The following is a 26,711-nucleotide window of genomic DNA, read 5'->3' as shown; positions in this document are numbered from 1 at the left end:
TGCCTGGTAGAGGACGCAAGTGTATCTTGCCCCCACGCACAGTGAGGCAGATGGTTCGGGAGGCAAAGGGAAATCCAAGGGCCACAGTTGGAGAATTACAGAACTTGGTTGCATCTCGGGGTCACCAAGTCTCCAAATCTACAATTAGACGCCACCTCCATGCCAATAGGTTATTTGGAAGGGTTGCCAGAAGGAAGCCTTTATTGAGAGCAACCAACAAACGTAAGCGCCTGGAGTTTGCTAAACGGCATTGACACTTCGATTGGAACTGGGTGCTATGGTCAGATGAGACGAAAATAGAGCTCTTTGGCCACTCACACCAGCGGTGGGTTTGGCGTCGAAAGAAGGAAGGGTGTGCAGAAAAGAACCTCATACCTACTGTAAAATATGGTTGTGGATCTTTGATGTTATGGGGCTATTTTGTTTCCACTGGTCCTGGGACTCTTCTTAAGGTCAACGGCATCATTAACTCTACTCAGTAACCAGGACATTTTAGCCAAAAACCTGGTTGCCTCTGCCAGGAGGCTGAAAGTTGGCCGCAAGTAGATCTTCCAGCAAGACAATGACCCCAAGCACACATCAAAATCCACAAAGAAATGGTTAATTGACCACAACATCAACATTTTGCAATGGCCATCTCAGTCTCCAGACTTGAACCCCATTGAAAACCTGTGGTTTCAACTGAAGAGGGCAGTCCATAAGCGCAGACCGAAGGATATCAAGGATCTGGAAAGATTCTGTATGGAGGAATGGTCTAAGATCCCTCCCAATGTGTTCTCCAATCTCATGAAACATTATAGAAAAAGACTCAGTGCCGTTATCCTTGCAAGGGGAGGTTGCACAAAGTACTGAAAACAAGGGTGCCAATAATTGTGACACTTCATTTTTTTTGGAAATAAATTTATAATTTGAGAACTGTGTAATTTTGGTTGATTCCATTGAATCATTTTTCTATTAGGGAGTTCAAAAGAAATCCAAGGGCTTTTGAACTAAATTCATTGTAATGTTGAGATAGGACCCTGACACATGCAAAGCCAGCAGTGTGATTGTTTGATTAATTGCATGACCTCCTGAAATGCATATTGTCATCTAATCAAATTAAATGTGTTTCCTTCAGAGATCTCTGCTTCAGATGTACATTAAACAACCAAAGAAGCTATCAATTCACAATATGCATTACTTATGACGTTTTTCTGTTGCAAACTGTATCTTCTCAGGGTCAGCAGTAGGAGTCCTATGGCAAATCATTTTGAGTATTTCCAGGTAATACTGTGGGTGAAAGGAATGCTCTCCAATATTTTAAAATCCATTTCCATACCTCTTATTAGCACTATTAAAAATATTATCATTGCCCCCCCCCCCCCCCCCCCCCCCCTCCCCTCCCCCCCTCCTCGTGCTACTTCCTGGTACCTAATCACTTCATCCATTGTACATCTTGGGCTTACAAAAGCTGTATTTCAGTTAAACTCATTCATACAATGAAAATCCATGACTTTACATTCGGTCCACACATATGTAGGTGAGACATAGTTTTAGTGCAATACCGGGCTTTCTGTTTAAGTAAAGGTTATCTATAAAGATATACATACAAGCATGTTATTCCAGCCTGATACACATTACCTTCACCAGAAAGAACATATTCCTAGTTGCTTGCATTTACAGCAAATTAGCAAATTAGCTGATTTTGAAATTCACTGGAGGTTAAAAATGGATCCAAAACTTAGAAACATAAATTAATTGGTAAATAAAAGTGTGTTTACCAGCCACAGTTTCTTTAACATTATACATTATGAAGCTGTGCAGAATTATATTTTTTCAAACAAATGATGGGTATTATAAATAATGCACTTTTGTTTTTTTAACAGATTTGCCAGGCATGACAGGCATTTTCAGCTTTTTTGCAACATTATGTTTGCAATGTAAGAAAGAGGACTGGTAAGCTCTTGACCTACCTTTGTAATATGATACAATTTCAGATTTACCTGCATTTTTAGGAAGGTTTACAACAAACCTGTCTGTAGCCTGAGGTGCATGTCATTGTATTTTAATTGTGATGGGGCTATGCTAAAAATGGTAGAGTTTACTGAAAGTAAAAATTTAAATACATTTGTGAAATATGGTACAGTAAAATAAATATAAAATAATCTTACTGTTAACCATGTAGCACAGCATAGTCTCTTACAAAATACAAAATAAAAAACCTAGGTAGCCTATTACAGTCAGCACTCAGTTATCCGTTACCCAGATACACATCAGTTGCGTTTTACCGCCCTTGTATTAAGAATAAAATCAATCCCTTTTTTTATATATATATTGTGTGTCTGTTATAAGTGATCGAGTGGTGATGGACATTTTTAAAAAAAAGTTGCCGACCCCTAAGTGATTGACAAAAAAAAAACAATGTAAAAAGTGTATAATAAAGACAGACATAGAAAGACAAACAGACCTGAAAAGACTGGCAGACGGACTATATCCACCATAACATTATAAACAATAGCAAAACGGTAAATAGTCTTATTTCTAATCACATTCTATGACTGTTAATAACATAACTAATAACATGTTAATAGTTTGTTTATAGTCACTTATGACGGCTTTTATAAAATAAAAATGGAAATAGACAGTAGGCATTGACAGATTAGACCAAACATGTGTGTGCGTATAACACTCATTGAAATAACCAGCGGTCCAGATAAGCTGTGTACCTGCCGTTTTTCCGCATTAAAAAACCCAAAATATGCACTACATTTTAATTTAATGCGTCCCCTCCCGCCTCGAGAAGGGTGTCTCTGCAGACCGAAGGCTCCAGCCATGTAGCTCCCTGTAGTCATGTGTGCGCAGCTCCTAACTCATGTGATCATTCTACGCTGCAGCCCGATCACATGATAAGGGTGATCTCTAGTTTTATGTTGTGAACGTGCACACTGTTATTGTTTAACATAGAAGGTTGTACCCATTTTGAGTTAGTGGAGTGAAGTAGGTTGTTGAAGACACATTGGTAAGTGATAAATGTTTAAATAACAAAGAAAGAAATGTTTATTTGACCATAGCTATTATTTTGCTTAAAATTCTACATGTATTTAGCTACCAAAACCTAGTTACTGTCCGATGCTTTTTTGCTTACATTAAATATACATACATTTATTGTTAATCATTTTGCTATGTGGGAATTGTACTCAGCATGACTTGGATTAAAAAAATCTATTTAAATCCACTAATAGTAAGAACGTTTAGTTTAATTTAGCTTTATGCACATAATTAGTATTAAAAGATATTTGTTGTATGGTTAAAATGCTGATATATTATGCACAATGTTTGTACGGATGTAATGTTTATATTTTTAGTTGGAAAAATAAACTTTTTTTCCCATGACATTATAAGTATGAGTGTAGCGATTTACTATCAATCAATCAATCAATCAATCTTTATTTTATATAGTGCCATTCATAGTGGACCACCATCACAAAGCATAATACATTAAATACAGTGAAATACAGGGCATAGTTAATTAAATACAACATTAAGAAACAATGCAAACACATTAAATATAGGCATACTACATTAAATAAAAGGCTAGGATGTGAATTCTAAACATTGTGGATGCATGTGTCAAGCAGAATCATAAAGATAAAATGGAGTACAAAACCTGGAACAGCAATTTAGACAACAGTGAATAACTGATACCCGGCTTAGAGAGCATTAAAAGCAAAAGAGAACAAGTGAGTCTTGAGAGTTGATTTGAAAGCGAGTGAAGTTTACTGTTACACACTAAAGCTAAGAGAGAGTTCCAGAGAGTCAGGGCCATGAAGCTAAAAGAGTACTCTCCGAGTGTGGTGCACTTTTGCTTGGGTATAACAAGCAAGCCAGAGTCAGAGGACCTCAGCTTGTGTGCAGAGACATAGTGGGTCAGCAGGTTGGAGAGATATTCTGGACCTGTGTGATGGAGGGTCTTGTAGGTAAGCAGGAGAATTTTGAAAGTAATCCTGAACTTTACAGGTAGCCAATGCAGTTGGGCAAGACAGGGGGTAATGTGATCATGTTTTTTTACATCTGGTAAGGATCCTAGCAGCGGCATTTTGAACCAGCTGCAGTCGGTTTATGGCGCGTGACGGAAGACCACCGTAGAAAGAGTTGCAGTAGTCGATTTGAGAGGAGATGAATGCATGACAGAGTATCTCTGTGATTACAACTGAGGGATAACTTCTGTACACATTTCTATGTTGGATGGTTAAAGTAAAGCACACATGTATGAACCTAATTAGGTTGTGTAGTAATTTTTAATTGTAACAGTTATTGTGTAACTACAATTAAGGTTCTTACTTAAGCATACAAACCCTCTCCTTTATTTCAGTTACATATCATTGTGGTGAAGGCAGGAGCGCTGCATACATTAAAATGCTGCTCACAATGTTGTCAGTTGTATAACTGTCCTTTTTGTAATCCCCATCCCTACTACAAAGCTTAAAAGACTGCAAGAGGTACCAGATGATCCAGTTCTCAAAATTAAAGAGCCTCAGTGTTAGGTTAGACAAATGCACTGCATGCTGTGTACAGAAAGTATCCCTTAGTTGTAATCACTTTGCATGAGTTTGGAGAAGAGGGGAATGCAACAATGTTCACAATGTTGTGGCTGTTCTTTGTAGGGAACTACAGAAACAATATTAGCTTTTCAGTAAAATCCAGCCACTGATCGATGCTGCTTTTTACAGCCTTGATGCATTACTTAGAGATGATGGAGAAAACCTTAGACAGTTAAAAGAGGCTTTTAGTCGTGGTAAGAAGGTAAGTGAGAGCATTCTTCTGAAAGGAGTGTCACTCACAGTGCTGTCTCTAATGAGGAATTTAAAAAACTACTGGAGAGGTACTACTCTGATGCATTATGAGCATCAACAATTTACTCAAAGCTTCCACTAGTGTTTTCTACTATTATAACAACCTTGACTTTCATAAAGATGGAAAAACATTGAGTGAAATAGCTCGCATCACTCGATTTTCAAGGTGTGGTATCCGAAGCATAATTAACAAGTACAGAGAAACATCATCTGTAATTGACAAACCCAGGACTGGAAGACCCAAAAAGCTATCTAACAAGGATGAGCAATACTTGAAGATAATATCCTTAAGGAACAGAAAGAAAACAAGGATTGAATTGACAACAGAACTGACAGAAGGCACAGGTATCATTGTCCATCAAATCAACAGTACGAAGGTCACTCTTGTTTTGCAGTAAGAATACCTCTGTTAAGAAAGGTGAACAAGACTAAAAGGCTAAAATATGCACAATAACACAGAAATTGGACTATGGAACAACGTCAACGGTGCTTTGGACTGTTGATGAATAGACAACGACACCTGTGCCTTCTGCCTCCGCAGTGAAGTCAACTTTTGTACTGATAAAAAATGCCCGTTGTGTAACTATGCCTCTGAAACGAAAATCATTTCATGTTGCAACAAAGCTGGAAACTGTTGATCATTTGAAAAAAGGAGTAATGCAGGCAAAAAGCACTCTGTTTTTTGGCTTGTTCCAGGAACCATGTGGCAAAGCCAAACTGATTAAAGAAAAAACAACAACAACAACAAAAAAAAAAAAAAACTTGAGGGTCTGATGAACTTTTCATGCTGGGTTATTTTGGAATAAAAACTCAGTTTGAGATTCTTGCATGTTGGATTAAAGTGAGTGACAAAATAGTGTGGTATTGGAACATAATGTACCGGTCTGGCTTGCTAAAAGTTGTTGTTAACATAGCCCATATTGATGCTAACCATCACCAATGCTTGTTTACCACAAACGACTGTGGATCAGCAAAACACAATTGTACAAGCCCTTTCTTCCGAAACATTCTAACCATGGGTGGGCCATACAGCACTCTAGGACTTGCAGGGCTTTTGTTTCTGCAGGGAGGAGAGCATGAATGTACATGTGTGTTTGTGACAAAGAGAGAGTGAATTCTTGTTTTAGATCTCCCTTCCGACCGGTGACGGTGCTGGGGAGGAGGAGCAGACATCCCCAGGAGAGGTGGAAGCCGGCCATCTTGGAAGGGGGGCGGGTCCACGGTGCGCAACGTCACCAACCCAGACGGGGAGCGCTGTGGCAATCGCGCATTGGTCAACGGCGGTTGCCCGCGCTGCCCAATGGGAGCAGGACGGAGCGTACAAAAGGGGGCGTGGCCCGGAGTTTTGTTCCTTCTGGCAAGGTACGGTGAGAGACAGAGAGAGAGAAAGAGAGAAAACAGTGGCAACTCAAACGGAGTACAAATAAAGAGGGGAAAAGAAATAAGAAGGACGGTTGGTTGGCACAGAGGTTCCCTGTTAACCCCCTTGTTTTTATTTTACTCATTAGAGCACTAACGGGATGCTCGGGAGCGAGACAGGAGGAGCGAACCCGGAAGTGCTACGCTGGTCCCGCCCTGTTTTACCTCCGGGGAAGGAGGAAGGACGGACGATTGTTTTGTTTTGTTATTTTCCGTCCTCGTTGTTAATTTGGTTCTTTTTTGTGGAGTTCTTTTTCCCCCCCTGTTCCTTTTGTTTTGTGGTTGCCGGGTTACACATCGTTGTGTATCCCGGCTCCATTATTATTTCTATTGTGGCCAAATAAAGCCGGGCAGCAGTAAAAGCAAATCGAGACTGGTTTCTTTTATTTCCCTATCACCCACTCAGCTACCTGTCACACGTGGTGTCTTCGTGGGATGGACCCCGCTGCTTTATCAGCGATTCTGGAGGCGTTGGACAGCCGGAGGGAGGCTGAGGAACGGAGGAGGGAGGAGCGGTACACAGCCCTCATCGAAAGGGTCGGGATGGGGATGACGTCGGCGGCAACCGGCCCCGTGATGGTGGCCCCGAAGGCCCGGGCTCAGAAGATGACGGCGGAGGACGACCCCGAAGCCTACCTCGTAGCCTTCGAACGGCTGGCTACCACCGCAGCATGGCCCCGGGAGTACTGGGCAAGCCAACTTGGCCCCTGCTTGATGGGAGAAGCGCAAGCAGCATACCGGGCCATGACTGATGAAGACGCCAGCCAGTACGAGTTAGTGAAGCAGGCTATCCTCCGCCGCCTTAATATCACGGGGGAGACCCACCGAGTCCGCTTCCGGGAGTTCCAGCGACCAGCAAACACCCGGCCGAGGGTGGTGGCCCAACGATTGTGCGACCACATGGCGCAATGGTTGAACCCCAGATGGGGGAAGCCATTGTAATGGAACAATTTTGCCATGTGGTCGGGGCGGAGACGCAAGCGTGGATACGCTGGCACAATCCCACCACTCTGGAACAGGCCGTGGCCCTGGCGGAGAATTTTGAGGACTCCCTCGTGTCCGCCCGCACCACGTTGCTGGACTGCACCCCTCCCTCCTCTACCAAAGGACCACCACCGAACTTGCTCCCGGACCACGATCCAGCAAATCACCAGCCCCGTCGGGTCATCCAGCCCCCTTACCGTGGAGGCAGAGGTTGGCCCCCAGCTGGGGTAGAATGGCTCCCCCTGCCCCGCTGACATACCAACAGCGGGACAGATACGTACCATCCTCACCCTCTGCCCCTCCAATCTGTTTCAGGTGCCAGCAGTCGGGACACATCGCGAGATACTGCCCGGCCGCTATGGAATGCGATGTGGCTGCGTGTCACCTGGCGTCTGAGACGGGTAAGAAATGGTCGGGAGGGCCCGTGTATTGTTGATGTGGCGCTGGGGAATGTGAGTACCCACGCATTAGTGGACACAGGGTGTGAGCAAACTCTGATTCGAACAGCTCTCCTTGGCGGTATGTCGTGGCAGCCACAAGGCCAGGTGGCGATCTCCTGTATCCATGGGGATACGGCGACATACCCCACTCTAAAAGTATACTTATCGGTAGGTCCGATAAAGCGCTACCTAGTAGTGGGGGTGGCCGAGAAGTTACCACACCCAGTTATTCTGGGTCGAGACTGGCCGCAATATAAAGATTTACTAAAAGTATCGGCAGCCTCGACCACACGTGTAAACACGGCAGATTCCCGAGGAAAGGAAGTCATTGGCACCGTTTTTCCTTTCCACGCCGAACTGTTTTCTCCCCCTTTCCGTCCTAGGAAAACACGTAAGGAGAGACGGAAGGAAAAGTGGGAGGGCGCATTGATGAGACACGGCTGGGGACTGGCGAGGGAAGGTTCTGATGGTCCCAAACGCCAATTGAAGGGGGTGGGGACACAGTGTGACCGGGTGGGCGAGGTTACTGGACCCTCGAGGGCAGAGACTGCTCCAGCCCCCGTCGATATCCCGGACGTGTGGGCCTCAAGCGCGGACCTAGTGTGGGAGCAAAACAACGACCCCACACTGGTGCACGCTTGGGAACAGGTCTGGTCTATTGAGGGTAAGGATGTTGATGGCATTGGGGCGCTGGTTTATCCTCATTTCGTTGTAGAGGGGCACTTGCTATATAGAGTAAACCCCACCCCGGCCACAGGACAGCCGGTCAAACAGTTGATGGTTCCCCCGTCCTGTCGACCAGAGGTCATGAGGCTGGCGCATGACGTCCCCTTTGCAGGACATCTTGGTGTTGACAAGACGAGGGACAGGATACTGGCTCGATTTTATTGGGCAGGGCTCTACACCGAGGTGGCGAAATATGTAGCTACCTGCCCGGACTGTCAGAGAGTAGCGCCGGGTCGAGTGCGCCCCACCCCTTTGGTCCCACTGCCCATTGTCTCCATTCCCTTTGAACGCGTTGCAATGGACATAGTTGGGCCAGTGCTGCCTTCTGATTCCGGGTACACACACATATTAGTAATGGTGGATTATGCGACACGGTACCCGGAAGCAGTTCCGCTGCGGTCCACTAGTGCCACTGCAATTGCGAAAGAGTTAAGTCAGATTATGGCTAGAGTAGGGATCCCAAAAGAAATATTAACTGATCATGGAACAAACTTTTTATCGAAAACGCTACAGCAAGTGTATAAAATTCTAAAAATACGTCCCATCAGGACGTCGGTTTATCATCCCCAAACGGATGGACTGGTGGAACGTTTTAACCAAACTTTGAAGCAAATGTTGAGACGGTTTGTGAGTCAGGAGCAGAAACATTGGGCTACTCTTCTTCCTTATCTCCTCTTCGCAGTGAGAGAGGTGCCTCAGAGCTCAACAGGATTTTCCCCCTTTGAGCTGCTGTATGGCCGGCAGCCACGGGGCATCCTCGACATGTAGAGAGAAGGTTGGGAAGAACACAAGGGCTCCTCTAAAAATGTAGTGCAGCATGTGCTCCTACTGCGGGATCGCCTCGATTTAATTGGTCGATTGGCTCAAGACAATCTTAGATCGGCTCAACGTCGGCAACAGCAGCATTACAATACTAATGCACGCATTAGAACTTTTCGGCCCGGAGATAAAGTAATGCTGCTTCTCCCGTCATTGGAGTCAAAACTGTGTGCTAAATGGCAGGGGCCATATGAGGTGATACGGGCTGTAGGATTAGTGAATTATGAAATTAGACAGCCTGATCGCCGGAATAAAACAGAAATTTATCACGTCAATTTATTAAAGCCCTGGAAGGCAAGGGAGGTCTTATTCATAGCCCCAGGCGAGATGGAGGATGACTTTGGACCCTGTATAGAGGCCCCTAGCCCCAGCCAGATTTCAAAGGGGGGACAGTTACTTCCGGATCAGCAAGTAGAATTACGTAAATTAATCTGGAAATTTGGGGATGTGTTTTCTGATGTGCCCGGCAGGACTAACCTTACCAAATATGCTGTTATTACTCCGCCAGGTGTCACTGTTCAGGAGAGGCCCTACCGGATCCCAGAAAGTCGGCGGAGTGGCGTCCAGAATGAGGTGAGGGCGATGCTTGAACTTGGGGTCATTGAGCCTTCCAGAAGCGAGTGGTGCAGTCCCATTGTTATAGTGGCCAAGAAGGACGGCACTAATCGCTTCTGTGTTGATTTTCGAAAGGTCAATGCTATCGCCAAGTTCGACGCCTACCCCATGCCTCGGATCGACGAACTCCTCGACCGACTGGGAACGGCCAGGTTCATCTCAACTCTGGACCTGACGAAGGGATATTGGCAGATCCCTTTGACTCGTGATTCATGTGAAAAAACTGCATTTTCAACTCCGGACGGTCTGTTCCACTTTAAAACCATGCCGTTTGGGCTACATGGTGCGCCCGCCGTCTTTCAGAGACTGATGGATGAGGTGTTACATCCCCATCGTGAGTATGCAGCAGCGTATATTGACGATGTGGTTATATACAGCTCCACCTGGAGAGAGCATGTAATTCGACTTGAAGCCGTCCTTCAGTCTCTAAGGGCTGCTGGGCTAACAGCTAACCTGAGGAAATGTGCGTTTGCTAAATTAGAAACACAGTATTTAGGATTTATCATGGGGAATGGACGGGTGAAACCCGTAGCCACCAAAGTCCAGGCTTTGGTGGATGCGGCTGTCCCCAAAACCAAGTCCCAGGTGAGGTCACTATTGGGATTGGCTGGTTATTACCGCCGCTTTATCCCCGAGTATGCCACCGTGGTCAATCCTTTGGTAGACCTCACTAAGAAATGTGCGCCAAATTTAATTAAGTGGTCAGAAGAGTGTCAGGGGGCGTTTGAGACCATTAAACAAAAACTGTGCCAGGCTCCTGCGCTAATAGCACCAGACTTTAGCAAGAGATTCCTCCTCCATACTGACGCGTCAGAGGTCGGTTTGGGGGCGGTCTTGTCCCAGAGAGTTAACGGGGTGGAACACCCCATTCTGTATATCAGCAAAAAAATGCTTCCTCGGGAGCGCAACTATTCGGTTGTGGAGAAGGAGTGTTTAGCCATTAAATGGGCAACTCACTCCCTTAGATATTACTTGCTGGGACATTCATTTGATCTGGTCACGGACCACGCCCCACTCAGATGGTTAAGCACTATGAAGGATAGCAATGCTCGAATAACTCGGTGGTATTTGGCATTGCAGCCTTATATGTATCATATGGTGCATCGTGCTGGGAAAGATCACCAAAATGCGGATTATTTTTCCCGGGAGGGGGGAGTAATGGGAATGGTAGGTTTGGCCGAGTGTTCCTTCGGCTCCACTCTGAGCGGTGGGATATGTGACAAAGAGAGAGTGAATTCTTGTTTTAGATCTCCCTTCCGACTGGTGACGGTGCTGGGGAGGAGGAGCAGACATCCCCAGGAGAGGTGGAAGCCGGCCATCTTGGAAGGGGGGCGGGTCCACGGTGCGCAACGTCACCAACCCAGACGGGGAGCGCTGTGGCAATCGCGCATTGGTCAACGGCGGTTGCCCGCGCTGCCCAATGGGAGCGGGACGGAGCGTACAAAAGGGGGCGTGGCCCGGAGTTCTGTTCCTTCTGGCAAGGTACGGTGAGAGACAGAGAGAGAGAAAGAGAGAAAACAGTGGCAACTCAAACGGAGTACAAATAAAGAGGGGAAAAGAAATAAGAAGGATGGTTGATTGGCACAGAGGTTCCCTGTTAAGCCCCTTGTTTTTATTTTACTCATTAGAGCACTAACGGGACGCTCGGGAGCGAGACGGGAGGAGCGAACCTGGAAGTGCTACGCTGGTCCCGCCCTGTTTTACCTCCGGGGAAGGAGGAAGGACGGACGATTGTTTTGTTTTGTTATTTTCCGTCCTCATTGTTAATTTGGTTCTTTTTTGTGGAGTTCTTTCCCCCCCCCCGTTCCTTTTGTTTTGTGGTTGCCGGGTTACACATCGTTGTGTATCCCGGCTCCATTATTATTTCTATTGTGGCCAAATAAAGCCGGGCAGCAGTAAAAGCAAATCGAGACTGGTTTCTTTTATTTCCCTATCACCCACTCAGCTACCTGTCACAGTGTTATAAAGCAACACTGGTAAGAGCAAACCATGCAGAAACCACGGATTATAATTTACTAATTTACAGCTAATGAATATATTATATGCTGCTTCGGTTCTCTTGTTCGTTCATGATAAGACTTGCATTTAAATAAGCTGTAATCAGTTTCACCATGGGCATAGGGGAGCAAATTGATTTTAAGTTGACAGCTACAAATATTGTTATGTAGTGTTTACTTTTGAGCACTTAGAAACTGCTTGCAACTACAAGCAAAAGGAAACAAAAGACAATTACATGTGTGTCAACACTGATAAGTGTAGGGCCAAAGACAGAACTGAAAGAAATGTATAGGGTGAACAGCAAACACTGCCCTTTTCTCTCTGAGATCCATATTACATGTTGATGCAGAATGGAACTATGCCAGGTCAGGCCCATTCAAAAATCCAAACAAATTTAGGCAAATATTTTTTCTTTTGAAATTCAACTTATGAAATTGAAATGCATCTCAACCTTTTGAAAGTAAAGTCCCTTTACAATCTCTGTTACTTTTGTTACCACATTTTTTCTTGATGCTCATCTAAATGAGTACAGACAGTAGGGCAAAGTGTTAATTTGGCCATATCATTTAGGGTTTATGCTATAATACTAAATACTGAGCAAAATATACTTTATGCGTACAGTGTGTGTGTGTGTGTGTGTGTGTGTGTGTGTTACAATCCCATGTGGAAATATAACCCAAACCCGAATGTGTCATATTTTAATTATCCACAATGAACAACAAGCAGATTGGGTCATATTTTTAGCCTGGGATCATAACAATATTATATCAAGGCAGGGATTCCAATCAGGTAAGATATGAAACACTACCAATATAATCCCAATTGGATCTGTGACTGATACATATTGATTGGATTTGGAAAAAGGGATAGATATGGAAATGTGAAATATAGATCTGCTTTGCCTACTGAGTGACAAGCACAAAAAAGTGTGTCATAGTTCCAACATAGAAAATGCAAGGTCTCTTTCACCAATCTATTGTAACTCCTAGCTGCTGCTACTACTGCTACAGAAGGGTAAAAGGGTGAAATAAATTAACTTAATGGTTCTTCATCTGGCTTAAATTTGACTCCAAAAGCCTGTTAGTCTTTGCAAAGAAGATTGAATCAAAATGATATTTTGACCTCAGCTCACGTTACCAATGCATCATGCAGACCAATACAAAATATGTTTTTAACACTGTATATGTTGGACGCAAGTTGAAAATTGCATCCACTGCATCATGGGTCGTCCGAAATAGTTTTCATTCTGCTTACCATATTCTCACTTTCTCTCTCTCTCTCTCTGCTTATTTGTAAACATATTCTTTTGAGAAGAGTTTCTTCACATAATTGCCTTTTATATTAATGCTTTCAACTAGCTGTCACCCTATGAAGCTTCCAAATGAAAAAAAGTTACATATTTCTATCATTGTAAAATGGTTGATGCAACACTGCCTTTTACTTATATTTTACAATCGCTAGTAATTAAAACAGCCGTTGCTCAAGCAAGGTTAAAGGAGCGAATTGATGATATTCCCAAAGGGAACATCTTCCTTCCGTACTGCCCATTTTGACAGTAATGACCTATGTGACACATCCAAAGTTATTTGACTCTGTTAAAATGTGTGCTAAGACAGTTGTTAATTACCCCTGAAGGTTCACTATGCTAATTACAGCAAAGAACAGTTTCTGCTCCAGGAATCCTGAAGCAATACGTTCTATTACATTAACATTACCTTATTTATAGGTATTTTTACAAGAATGAAAACCAAAAATCACTGCAAACATGTACTTTACAAAACCAGTAGAGTCCAATCAAACTTAGCTGGTCAATGTGTGAATGAAAATTGTAGTAATACAACCAAAGACAATACTAGTCTACCTGGGGGGTTGCTACAGAACTAACTCCACCGCTAATTGTTGAAGCTTTTTAAAAATTAAACTGAAATTAAATGTCTGGGTTGTTAATTTCTGGTCTGAAATCTTTTTTTTTTTTTTAATGAAATTGTGCAAATGACAATTTGCAGTAAAACGTTTTTGAATCTTGCCCCATAGTCTTTTCAGATCTCCAACAGTTTCCATCAAGTTTGAATTAAAATACAATATAAGCCTTCATATAATAATCAGATCACATTTTACACTTGTCTTACAAGTTTTTTTTTTTTTTTTTTACTGTTCAAAGAGACTACAGCATCCTTGAATAAGAAACAGTTTTACTTAAATAAAAGTAACAGTAAAAATATGCTACTGTAAATTTCCCATTTATATGCATGGTATTTATACAGTATGTGCATCGTGACAGGGATAATAAAAAAGGGTCACAGTTGGGTAGTTACCCTCAAGGAAATAAACTAGAAAGCGTGTATGCAGGCTTCAATGAATCACATTATATTATATAATGTCAAAAACAAAGTAGGTATTTTCCCAGATTTCATCTGTGTAGCTCATAAGAATGTTTAACTATTTAAATGAATTATTAAAAATATGGATAGAACTCAAAAGAAAGGTATGTCATGTTTGCCTTCCGGCCAAACACTTAGTTATAGTTTTAATGATAAGCCTACAGTATTTGCAATCAGTTTGTATTTCATTGTTGGTGGATAAATCATGTTAGCTAACCATTCCTACCATATAAATTCTGTGGTTAATGTAGATGCAGTCCTTTCTGCAGACACTTCTAAGAGGAGAGACCAGCAAGGAAGGTATCAGGACTGATATAAGAGTAAAATAACATTCTATATTAAACTATAAAAGATTTCCCCATGCAGTTTATAGGGGAGAGAGAACTTGACATGCTGATGGAAGGTATATTGAGGCTGCGTGGTCCAGTAGTTAAAGAAAAGGCCTCATAACCAGGAAGATCCCGGTTCAAATCCCACCTCAGCCACTGCCTCATTGTGTGACCCTGAGCAAGTCACTTCACCTCCTTGTGCTCCGTCTTTTGGGTGAGACGCACTTGTAAGTGACTCTGCAGCTGATGCATAGTTCACACATCCTAGTCTCTGGAGGTCGCCTTGGATAAAGGTGTCTGCTAAATAAACAAATAATAATAATAATAACATTGAGTAATGCGTTTCTATAGGAGTTGGGTTCTAATTCACTGCTGCAATACACACATGCAGGTGGACAGCAAGCTGTAAAAAGGTCTATGAAGACCAGTGCTTTTAATAACTAAAGTGATGTTCTTTAAGATAGTATGTCATGATTGTTGGTTTTTGTGCTGTGTCAAGGAGGTTCCACCAAGGGCTTTGAGTCTTAATCATTAGCATTTAAATTAAAAAGCAGAAAGAATAACTCCTTCCTAAATATACTTGATTTCTTGTCACTGCATACTTCTGCAGTCGATGTCTTTGAGTGAGTGTGTGTGTGTGTGTGTGTGTCAAATAACCGCTATTGTACTAGAGAACAGTGACCGATGTACTGCACTTAGACTTGCAGCAGAGCTGTCTGGAGTGACTGCTGTTAAAATAAATAGCCATGCAAGGGGAAAACGTCCAGTAATTTCCAATGACACATCTCTGGCTAATTGCCTAGTCTGATATACAACTTTTCAAGTAACACTGTTTCTATTTTCATTCTCTTTGGCCAGGAATTGCAATATTAAATAAATACATCTTTACAAGGGTCTAATATATCTTTTAGATATAGTTATATTGCAAAACACAGTCAGGACTTGCTCTGCCACAGAATATTTGTATCTTCTGTCTGGATCTGTAAACAGAACTAATGTAACCGTGTCTCAAGAGCTTCTGGAGACTGACAGGCCAAAGTCACATCTGAACGTCACACCAAATGTCATTAGTCCAAAATGCTTTGCCCTTAAGCTTTGATGGAAGTTCACAATTACTCTTCACTGTATTCCTGCTTGGAGCAGGAATCTTTGCAGTTGGTAGTTTATAAATCATGTCTACAGCCAAACAGCACAAGAAAGAGAACTTTAAAACATTTTTATTATTTTATAATATGTGTATTTTCAAGAATGCAGTATTTTTTGTTTCATGTCCAGTTATTATATTTGATTCCATGTCCTGGTATTTTATTCCCTCCAACACCTCCAAAATATCAGCTTGCAGAGTGAAAATCCACCTAAGAAAATCCATCTTCTGAATTTTCTGAGTTTGTAATCATTCTGAGCCAGGGAGCTTGTTTTGAATGACTGGGCCTTTCCACCAGCAGTTGTAATTCAATGACACAATTTTAAATATATTTACTTGAATTCCGTTTGGGAATCCTGGCGGCCACTCTTACAAACACAGCTCTAAATACATTTATTAAAGAAAGACAGCCGCCCCATCTCACATCTCATAGATATGCGAACAAACAAAACTGACAGTCCTCCACAATTTATTAACTTAATCCAAATAAATATTGCATATACCTCATTGTATGCCAATTGTACTTTTTTTGCATTGGAACATTAATCCTTTCAGTAGTATAATGATATATGATAAACCAAATGGTATTATTATAAACTTCTGAACTTTTATCCACCAATCAGGATGCTGCATTGCAGTGTACCACATGGTTGTTGACCATAGAACTTTCAGACAGAATAACTAGCTCTAAAAAAAAAAAAAAGAAAGAAATCAAAGCATACAAAACTATTAATAATACAATCTGCCTCCTAACAAAAGATGAAACAGACTTTCAAGGAGAACCTTATAGAAAAGACAGTTTGCCTAATCTTAGATAACCTTGGAATGTATGGAAGAACTGTATCCTTTATTCAGGCTTTCTGTCTATGTAGTAGTATGTTCCTCCCAAGAGACTGTCAAAGGTTAGAACTGAAATACAAGCTTTTCAATTAGTAAAAGAAAGGCAGAGAGAGATGTCAGCATGGGTCCCCTCAGCAATAACCCTTACTATTCTTTACAGTTCCACTGACATTCATGCAAGCTACTGGGGAATACAGACAAAAGGTATTCATACAATTAACACTGTCAAACTTGGAGATGCAAAGGAGGTTTTTAAGTATATGTACAAATTGAAACAAAGGACTGTGTAAATACTTTGGTAAGCATAATTTGTTAATAAAATGAGTATGCATTATACAAATACCTTTTCGTATTCAATGCTTCTCAGCTAATTTCTTTTTAATGGACCTCAATGTGGAATCTATCTTACACTCATTTCAATCTATCAACAGAAGTGACCTCCTGAAAATTACACCACGTTGCTAAGCAGATACAGAGATTGATCTAGGGAAAGTAATGACCAGAATCCAGCTGTATGAGAGTTAAATCAACTAGCAATACTGCCAGCTCTGGCCTGGAAAACCACTCGCATTGCTGGAATTTCTAACAGGTTTGTATTTATATGTGTAGCGATTTATAGAGGATGCATCTTAATAGAGTATTGCACTGCAGTTATTCCACAAATAAGGTTGAGTGAAATAACCACAACACCTGACGAACATTAATGGAGTATTCTGTTTCTATAAAGTGTAAGTTATGGAAAAGAAAATATGTTTAAACCTTTTATTCAAAGCTGAATTAAGAGAATTACTTTCCTTAGATCAAGCTCTGCAAGTAACGCAGTGTAGTAATTCAGTTGTTGGACTTAACTGAATGCAGGATAAGATTCTAAAATGAGAACCGTTTAAAAAAAAAAATCATTCAGCAGCATTGAATATGAAAAACGTATTTGATGCTAGATCTCTCGACACTTGCTTATATTTCTTTACATAATCGTTAAGTAGTGCATCTCAATTTCTTTTTCTATCTGCACAAAATAATATTTTGATTTTATAATGTGACTGCAATGAAAATAGGTCCTTAGTGCTTTCTTTCTTCTTTTTTACTTATTAATCAAGGGACTGGCAGCCTTGGGGTCCAAATCAATGCAGATCAACTGAGCAACCTGTAGGGAATATACAGTACCATACATATAGTCTTTACTTTTTACCAATGTTTTAAGGAGGAAAGGGTAATGAGTGAGGCTATGCAGGGGATCAATAATACCCTGGCTTTTCATTCTAGTTTCAATCTCACACTACAGTGATTATTAATCATGCTGATCTAGTGCATAAGAGTATCAAAACAGTCTTAAACAGCCAGTACCACGTCCATATACTATGTTATAACAATACCTGTAAGATGTATTTGACCTTGCTGTAGTATTGAGAGCCAGCACACTAACTGTAAATCACCTCTGACGGTCTGCTTAATTCACAGCTTCACCAAAAAAAACACTAAAAAGGAAAAAAAAACTTGTTCAGGATTATGTAAGGAATAAAGACATGTATTTATATTTGAATACCCAGTAAGTAATTTAGCTCAGCTTTAAGACTAGCCAAATTAATTCCTCTGAAGTCTAAACAGGATTACCTTTTCATTTAAGGTTTTATTATTATTATTATTATTTATTTCTTAGCAGACGCCCTTATCCAGGGCGACTTACAATCATAAGCAAATATTCAAGTATCACAGTACAAGTAATAATACAATTTTATACATAGGTTAAGTCTATATACAGAAATAAAATAAAACTGAAGTAAATAAAATAAAATAAAACTAGATTTTCGAGTGGTACATAAAAGCAGAAGATAATTTAATTGTCATTGAGGAACTGTTGTTGCTGATATTGTTAATGAGAAACCAATTCTATTGATCTGATCTCCTTAGTAACACAGCAGTCCTTTGAAACTGACAACAGGAATTAAATGCTCAGCTATAACTCTCTCCCCTGTGAATGCCTAGTTTCCTGCCATACTGTAATTTGTAACTTCCAGTTCTGTTGTGTTCAGCATATCCGAATGTACGGCATAATAATGGTGTCTGTATTAGTGTGAGACAACTGTATACATAAATGAGTTTCAGTGTCAAGACAAACAAAACTGTTCACTTCAAGTGTTCAACACCCAAATGTTATTGGATTTGTTAAACTGGAGTAACACGTGTCCCTTTTGCTCTAAGCCTGCTACTGAGGTGATGTCAAGCTTCAGAAATAACTTTGATCACCCAGTGTTACTGCTGTTTTATGACATTTGTGACAAAGATGAAGATCAGTCTGTATCACTGGGCAGAACTGTCTTTTATAGTTATTTTCTTTTTGATATATATTTTTTATTTATTTACTGTGGCCAATTGGGTATTTAACCCCTGTTTCTCCCCAATTTGAAATGCCCAATTTGAATTTCACCTCTGTAAAGGCCACCACATACCAGATGCAATGTGACAAGCGAATCTGTGCAGCGATGCAACAAAACTAAGAGCATCTATACTGTTGATAAGAACCTTTCAGACGCCAGGCAACACAATGAAACATGAAAAAAATAGGATTGAATCCTATTTTTCGTGAAAATGTTTTGTGTCAGAAGGGGCTAAGCAATCACAGCTCTCCATCCAAGCATGTGTTCTACCGCTAATAGAATCTAAATATGAAGGGCCAAATATTCAAAGACTGTGCTAATTATAAACTTGTATAAAGATGTTAACATACAGTACAATACACACATACATACTGCACATACACATTGTATATGTGAATTTCACACTTATAGATGGACTTGCATAATTATTCACAACTCCTCCTTAGGAGTTTAGGAACGTTTTTTTTATCCACAACTGTTTTAAATCACAGGCACTTTTTCTTCCCAAGGCATATATTTCAAAGATTGTTAAAATTCCAAATACGTTTGATTGTCGTTGATTGAGTGTTTAAATGTATGAATAGCACGGATGTATTTGGGGTGTGTGATTTACAGATATGGATTTAAATATATGTTGAAATGTCGTTCATAAAAAGAGAATCATACACAGAGTTAAATTAAATGCAATAAAACCAATAATTGTGCAGAGAAGAGTAAATGAGAGAAGGTTTTGTCTTGTGATGTTTAACACACTTTTAACATATTGAATTTGGCTTCAACTAATACCTTAAGATTTAAAACAAGCTAAAGGGAATTACTTGACAACTCTGAGTATACGCATACCCCAACCAGAGAATAACCATGAACATGACCCCCTAGAACACATTGAATCTAGTGAATGTAAGAATGTAAGAAATACACCAGTAACAAATACCAAATGGCAAATGGGGTAGCCTATTTCTTACATCCAGTAGGGGGAGAGTGACAGGCTAATGCTGGTAATGGTTATACTCTGGTGTACAAGATATAGTTAAGCCCTGTCCACACTATTGCCTTTAAATTGTATTAGTTGCCTTTAAACTGGCTTAAAAGTGCTAAATACGGTTAGCGTCCACACTATGCTTCGTTTAATATCGTACTCGAGAACTGGACTCGAGACCACCTCAGGGGGTAGTCTCGAGTCCGGTTCTAAATTTGATCGCATCAGGTAGTGCGGTTTGTCAGAAGTGTGGACGCTGTAATACAGAACTATATTTTTTGTGTATCCTCCAATATCCCCAAATGCTTTCTGATATGTTTGGCGAAATACTGGTGCCTGAAGGACTTGCTATCAGTGTACACTCTGCAATGGGTATTGATTTTTATGCTTAAAAAAAACAAACTGAGGACAGCTCTGTTAAACTAGTGGGGAAACAAAAGCACAACGTTAAATTAGGCGACTGCAAAAATTAAATGCGAGTTAAAAGTAGCATCAGGATGAACAATTCACTTAATTTGTCAGCTCTGTTTGAGATCAAATTAAGAGGACCAGAATTAGGCGCAGGCAAGATATGAAGGTAAAAGATTGTTTTGTAATTAACAGCTTTTTTTCTGAGTTTAATTATGAAAACAGAATTAGCTCAATTTGTTTAAAGGGATGTCACCTGATTAAAAATTCAAGCCCTACTTGTGTGTGTTCGCACTTACTTTTTCCAAAATACTTATTACTTCTTTTTAGCAATATGGATCTCTATTAATATGAAGCATAACACATTACTTTAAAATAAAATACAGTGCATGGTGGGATACTATCATATTCATTTCCAATGTTCGTTGCGCTGCTAGGAACTGTAACTGAACTATTCTAATAGTGTGTGGACGCATTTAGCCTGACTAAACATGAAACGGTACTTCATTGTGGATGCTTTGAGCTGGATTAATTAAAACGTTTTTGAGTATGGTTCTCTGGTTATGTAGTGTGGACAGGGCCTTAGAGGGTAGACATGATTCTGAGAACTAGATTGAGGCACAGGGGTGCTTTACATTGGTTTTAAAAAGTAACCAGAATATTACATGAATTTGAATTTAAACAACAAGAAGCAGCATACATTAACTCTGATTATCTAACCATACCAAGCTGCTCTTTAATTAAGCCTTGAGAAAGAAATGTGCCCTGTTGGGTAGCCATTTAAAACAATGGCATAGTGATAATGCTTTCTAGTTTTGTATTAATGCATTTTTAAATTTTCAAGATAACAAAACAAAACACACACAGATTCATAAAAAATAATTTGACCATTAGTTTTACTTGAGAGTTTAGGTCTGTCTGAACTGCAGGCAAAAAGATGATATATATTACAATAAAGTCTTGGTTCCTGGAAGATCCCCTTTGTTGTCCACATAAATAATTAATACTGTGATTACAGGTATATTTAAACTTACCAAGTGTTTAGCAGTGCTAGTTAACTGGTTACAGAAAGATTCAGTCCCCGTTTTACCAAATGCAAATTTCAAAATTGTACAGAGCTAAACCATAATCTTATATCTACTTCCTAACCTCCTGGCTCCCATATCTTTTAATCCTTGGATCTTTTATATCTAAAGGTATAAGTTACATCAGAAGTGACTCAAAGAAGAAGATAAAGGCAGAAATCAGTAGAGATACAGAACTGACATTAGCTGATTTTCCCAGAGGTGTCCCAAGCAGCCCCGTGTGAGTGCAGCCTGAATACAGTATTACAGCCGACTTTGTTCATGGGGTTATAACTTATGAAACAAGTACATAATTTGGGGCTAGTGCATTCAAACTTAATATTAGGGAAGCTCAACAGGCTGTCATCTCTTAAAAATGTAAAACACTAATGTGCTAATAAAATGTCTCGTCATAAATATCCTTTTTTTCATTTGTATTATTATTATTATTTATTTTTTTCAGCTCAGTCAGTTTACGGCCTTGGTACGCCATCACGGAAGTAAACATATCAGTGGCCCGGATACGAAGAAATAAAATGATTTATAAAACGATTGCACATGTTTTACGACTGTAAAATGAGCGCTGAGGGTTCTGAATTCTTGGATGGGATTTCTAAAACACACGCAATGGCATAAACACGGAATTAATACGTGATTTGCGGGGGCAATGTGCACATCAATGTGCACATTAGCCCTTGATGTATATGTACTTCTGTATATGCATATGTAATTATGGGACGTTTCTGAACGAAACCACTAACATTGGGAGGGGATTTTGCAAATTAGGTCTATTAAATAGTCTGTCTAATTTATTAAAGCTGCCGGTAATTGCGGGCCTCGCATTTGTTTGATTATTTTAAGAACTCTGAAAAGCAGGTATTAATTTGCCAGTCAGGCAGCAGGCTATATAAAAGGCAAGGTGATGTGGGAGACTTGTCTGCAGCAAGAAGGAGACATTGTTTTCAAGGACAAAGAAACATTTAATAATATTTTGCAAAGAGCTAATTTTTGAACCCTTCTGATCAAGTCAGTTTGTAAATTGCGGTTTATAATACCGTATTGTTTTGCAAACTCCAATTTTCAATACATGTTTACATGTTTTACATGTCATAGCTTAAATGACAAAAAAAGAAAGTCTGCAAATAGAGAATATAGAATCCATGTAAAAAAAAAAGGTGCTTAGAAGCACCTAAAAAGGTCTCCCCCCAGTGACAAAGCAAGGTTCTAACGTGAACCTTTACTTCTAGAGTGTAGGCATTATTATAAGAACGGTGGAGGAGATTAAGAAAAGATGTAACGATATTCCGAGGCGCACTAAAGAAAAAGTCTTATATACATGTAATACAATGAGGGCACATCCTCCACCGTTATTTTAGTAATGCTACAGAAATCATGTTTTGTAATATGGCATTCTGGTAGGGCTGCAAGGTACATTTTGACCTTCGAAGATACCGAACACCGAAGGAAGGTTTGAGCCTTCGAAGGTACTCATTTGCATAATTTATTGGTGATGTGTGGCAAAGTGCCCCGCCCCTGTGTGCATTTGTGTGTTCTGTGTATGTATGTATGCGTGCGTATGTTAATGTTGGTGTATAGATTGGTACACGGGATATAAACGGGTCTGTGTTTCACGTGTATTTAAAGTGTATATTTGTATTTAGGCACGGGATTGCACATCACGCACGTGCATTTAAAATATAATATGTGAACACGGGGTTGCACAGAATGAATTCACGTGCTGGGATTCAAGTGAATAATTAATTAGTAATTGAATCCCAGCACAAACAGTATAAATAGATGCACGTTTAGTCACTCGTGGTTAGGTGTTCGGTGAGTGGAGAACGGGATTGGAGACGGAGGTGAAGTAAAATAATAATAATAATAGTCAAAGTAGTAGTTAACGTGTTTTCACTCACCGTGTTTGTTCGTCTGTCTGTCCTGCACCGTCTGTTTAGTGTTTAGTCGTTTTTGTATGTCTGTTTATTTTGGCGCAAGTGCCGTGTCCTGTGTTTTTGTTGTTTCAAACCTTTTATTTTCTGTCTGTTTATTAAATGCTGAGCGCGATCACGCGCTCAGCCTAACCAAAATCCAAGTCTCTGTGTTTGTATTCCTTCCTGCTTCTGGTCTGACGCCACCCACTCTGGCCGTCTTTGTGACACGTGGTGTCATCGTGGGATAATAGCGCCTCCATGTGTCAGACCAGGAGAGGGGGTTCTGTGAAAAAAAAAAAAAAAAAAATAGTAAAGCGAGGATGGGAAGAAAGAGCTGCAGGAAGCAGCAGAAGCAGCAGCAGCAACAACAGCTGCAGCCCTCATCCTGCATGCCGGGCTGGGAGGAGGACAGCCACAACGGGGCAGTAGCCACCCCTCTACCCCCACTGCCACCGGGTTCCCCACCGTCCCGGGAAATATGGGACTGGCTGGTGCACCCCGAGGGGAACTTCGCCAGTGACCTCCCCATGGTTATTCACGCACTGCAGATGCGAGATGGGAAACGATGGGAGGACTGGGAGCAACAGCACAACCCGGCATCCGTTCGTGACCTCACCATGGTGGTGCTGGGTTACCTAGCTGCAGACATGGGAGGGATGCCGTCCAGTGAGCAAGAGGGAGAGGAGCAGTCGCTGCCCTCTCCAGTACCTGAGTGGGAGGAGCCTGAGCGTCCACAGCCCGAGTGGGAGGAGCCTGAGCGTCCACAGCCCGAGTGGGAGGAGCCTGAGCGTCCACAGCCCGAGTGGGAGGAGCCTGAGCGTCCACAGCCCGAGTGGGAGGAGCCTGAGCGTCCTACGCCTGAGTGGGAGGAACCCGAACGTCCTACACCTGAGTGGGAGGAACCCGAACGTCCTACGCCTGAGTGGGGGGAACCCGAGTGTCCACAGCCCAAAAGGGAGGAGTCGGGGCGTCCACAGCCCAAAAGGGAGGAGGTCGGGGATGATGGCTGGGAGGTTTTTTTAAAGAACCTCGCAGCAGAGTTATGCCCTGGCTGTGGGGCTTATGGGCACACGTTAGCCATATGCCCCACCCAGTATGAAGAGGAGGAACCAGCGCCCAGACGGGGGGACCGCGAGCGTCCAGCGCCCAGACGGGGGGACCGCGAGCGTCCAGCGCCCAGACGGGGGGACCGCGGGAATCCGAAGCCTGAGAGGCAGCTGTTCCCACCTTCACCAGCAGAGCAAGAATGCCTGCTGGTTTCCCCATCACAACCAGCAGAGGTAGAATGCCTGCTGGTTTCTCCAGCACAACCAGCAGAGGTAGAATGCCTGCTGGTTTCCCCAGCCCAACCAGCAGAGGAAGAATGCCTGCTGGTTTCCCCAGCCCAACCAGCAGAGGAAGAATGCCTGCTGGTTTCTCCAGCACAACCAGCAGAGGAAGAATGCCTGCTGGTTTCCCCAGCCCAACCAGCAGAGCAAGAATGCCTGCTGGTTTCTCCAGCACAACCAGCAGAGGAAGAATGCCTGCTGGTTTCCCCAGCACAACCAGCAGAGGAAGAATGCCTGCTGGTTTCCCCAGCACAACCAGCAGAGGAAGAATGCCTGCTGGTTTCCCCAGCACAACCAGCAGAGGAAGAATGCCTGCTGGTTTCCCCTTCAGAAGCAGAGCCGCACCAGTCCGCTGCAAGAGAGGCAGAGCAGCACCAGTCCCCTGAAAAAGGGGGAGACTACACGCTGCTCCCACCTCCATCGGCAGGAGACTACACGCTGCTCCCACCTTCACCGGCAGGAGCAGAGCAGCCGGAGCTGCCTCTGCCTCCGCCACCTCCACCGGAAGGAGCAGAGCAGCAGGAGCTGCCTCTGCCACTTCCAGGAGCAGAGGAGCAGGAGCTGCCTCTGCCTCCGCCACCTACATCGGCAGGAGCAGAGCAGCCGGAGCTGCCTCTGCCTCCGCCACCTACACCGACAGGAGCAAAGGAGCAGGAGCTGCCTCTGCCACTTCCAGGAGCAGAGGAGCAAGAGCTGCCTCTGCCACTTCCAGGAGCAGAGGAGCTGCCTCTGCCTCTGCCACTGCCAGAAGCAGAACAGCAGGAGCTGTCTCTGCTTCCCATACCTCCACCACGGGGAGTACGGTGGCCGGAGCCCCAGAAAGGGGAGCTGCCGGCCACGAAGAAGGGGGAGGAGGTCTGGAGACCACCAACCCCAGCAGCAGTTTCGCTGCCGGAGATCGTGGGGGAGGTCCAGAGACCTGCTCCCACTGCAGCTTCTTCGCTGCCGGCAGTACTGTGGTCGGAGACCCACCAAGGGGAGCTACCGGCTACGAAGGAAGGGGGTGAGGTCAGGAGACCAGCATCCCCTGCAGCAAGTTCGCTGCAAGCATGGACCAGCAGGCTGTCAGCCGTGCCACTACCGGCAGGGGTGCTGACAGCATTTCCAGCCATGGGCCCACTGAAGCCTCCCTTCCCAGCCCGAGACTTTGGCCTGGACTGCTGGGTATTTAAGGGGGGAGGTGGCTGTTGAGGCCATGTGTGCTGCGCACAAGGGGGGGTATATGTGGCAAAGTGCCCCGCCCCTGTGTGCATTTGTGTGTTCTGTGTATGTATGTATGTGTGCGTATGTTAATGTTGGTGTATAGATTGGTACACGGGATATAAACGGGTCTGTGTTTCACGTGTATTTAAAGTGTATATTTGTATTTAGGCACGGGATTGCACATCACGCACGTGCATTTAAAATATAATATGTGAACACGGGGTTGCACAGAATGAATTCACGTGCTGGGATTCAAGTGAATAATTAATTAGTAATTGAATCCCAGCACAAACAGTATAAATAGATGCACGTTTAGTCACTCGTGGTTAGGTGTTCGGTGAGTGGAGAACGGGATTGGAGACGGAGGTGAAGTAAAATAATAATAATAATAGTCAAAGTAGTAGTTAACGTGTTTTCACTCACCGTGTTTGTTCGTCTGTCTGTCCTGCACCGTCTGTTTAGTGTTTAGTCGTTTTTGTATGTCTGTTTATTTTGGCGCAAGTGCTGTGTCCTGTGTTTTTGTTGTTTCAAACCTTTTATTTTCTGTCTGTTTATTAAATGCTGAGCGCGATCACGCGCTCAGCCTAACCAAAATCCAAGTCTCTGTGTTTGTATTCCTTCCTGCTTCTGGTCTGACGCCACCCACTCTGGCCGTCTTTGTGACATGATGTCACCATACTACTTGTTTATATTTGATTGAAAATCCTATTATTTTACAGGTAATCCATATTAATGGAATAAAACATTCACATGTAGTTTAAAAATACATTATATAGAACAATAATAATGTTTTTATAATTTAAATAGAAATAAAAATACACATTGTTTATTTACATGTAATTGAACTTGCTTGCGATATACAGTAAGCATTGCACCAGCACCAACTGCAGCGGACA

This window comes from Acipenser ruthenus, chromosome 9 (genome assembly GCF_902713425.1).
Source record: "Acipenser ruthenus chromosome 9, fAciRut3.2 maternal haplotype, whole genome shotgun sequence".
NCBI lineage: Eukaryota > Metazoa > Chordata > Actinopteri > Acipenseriformes > Acipenseridae > Acipenser > Acipenser ruthenus.
This window is presented reverse-complemented; position numbering follows the sequence as displayed.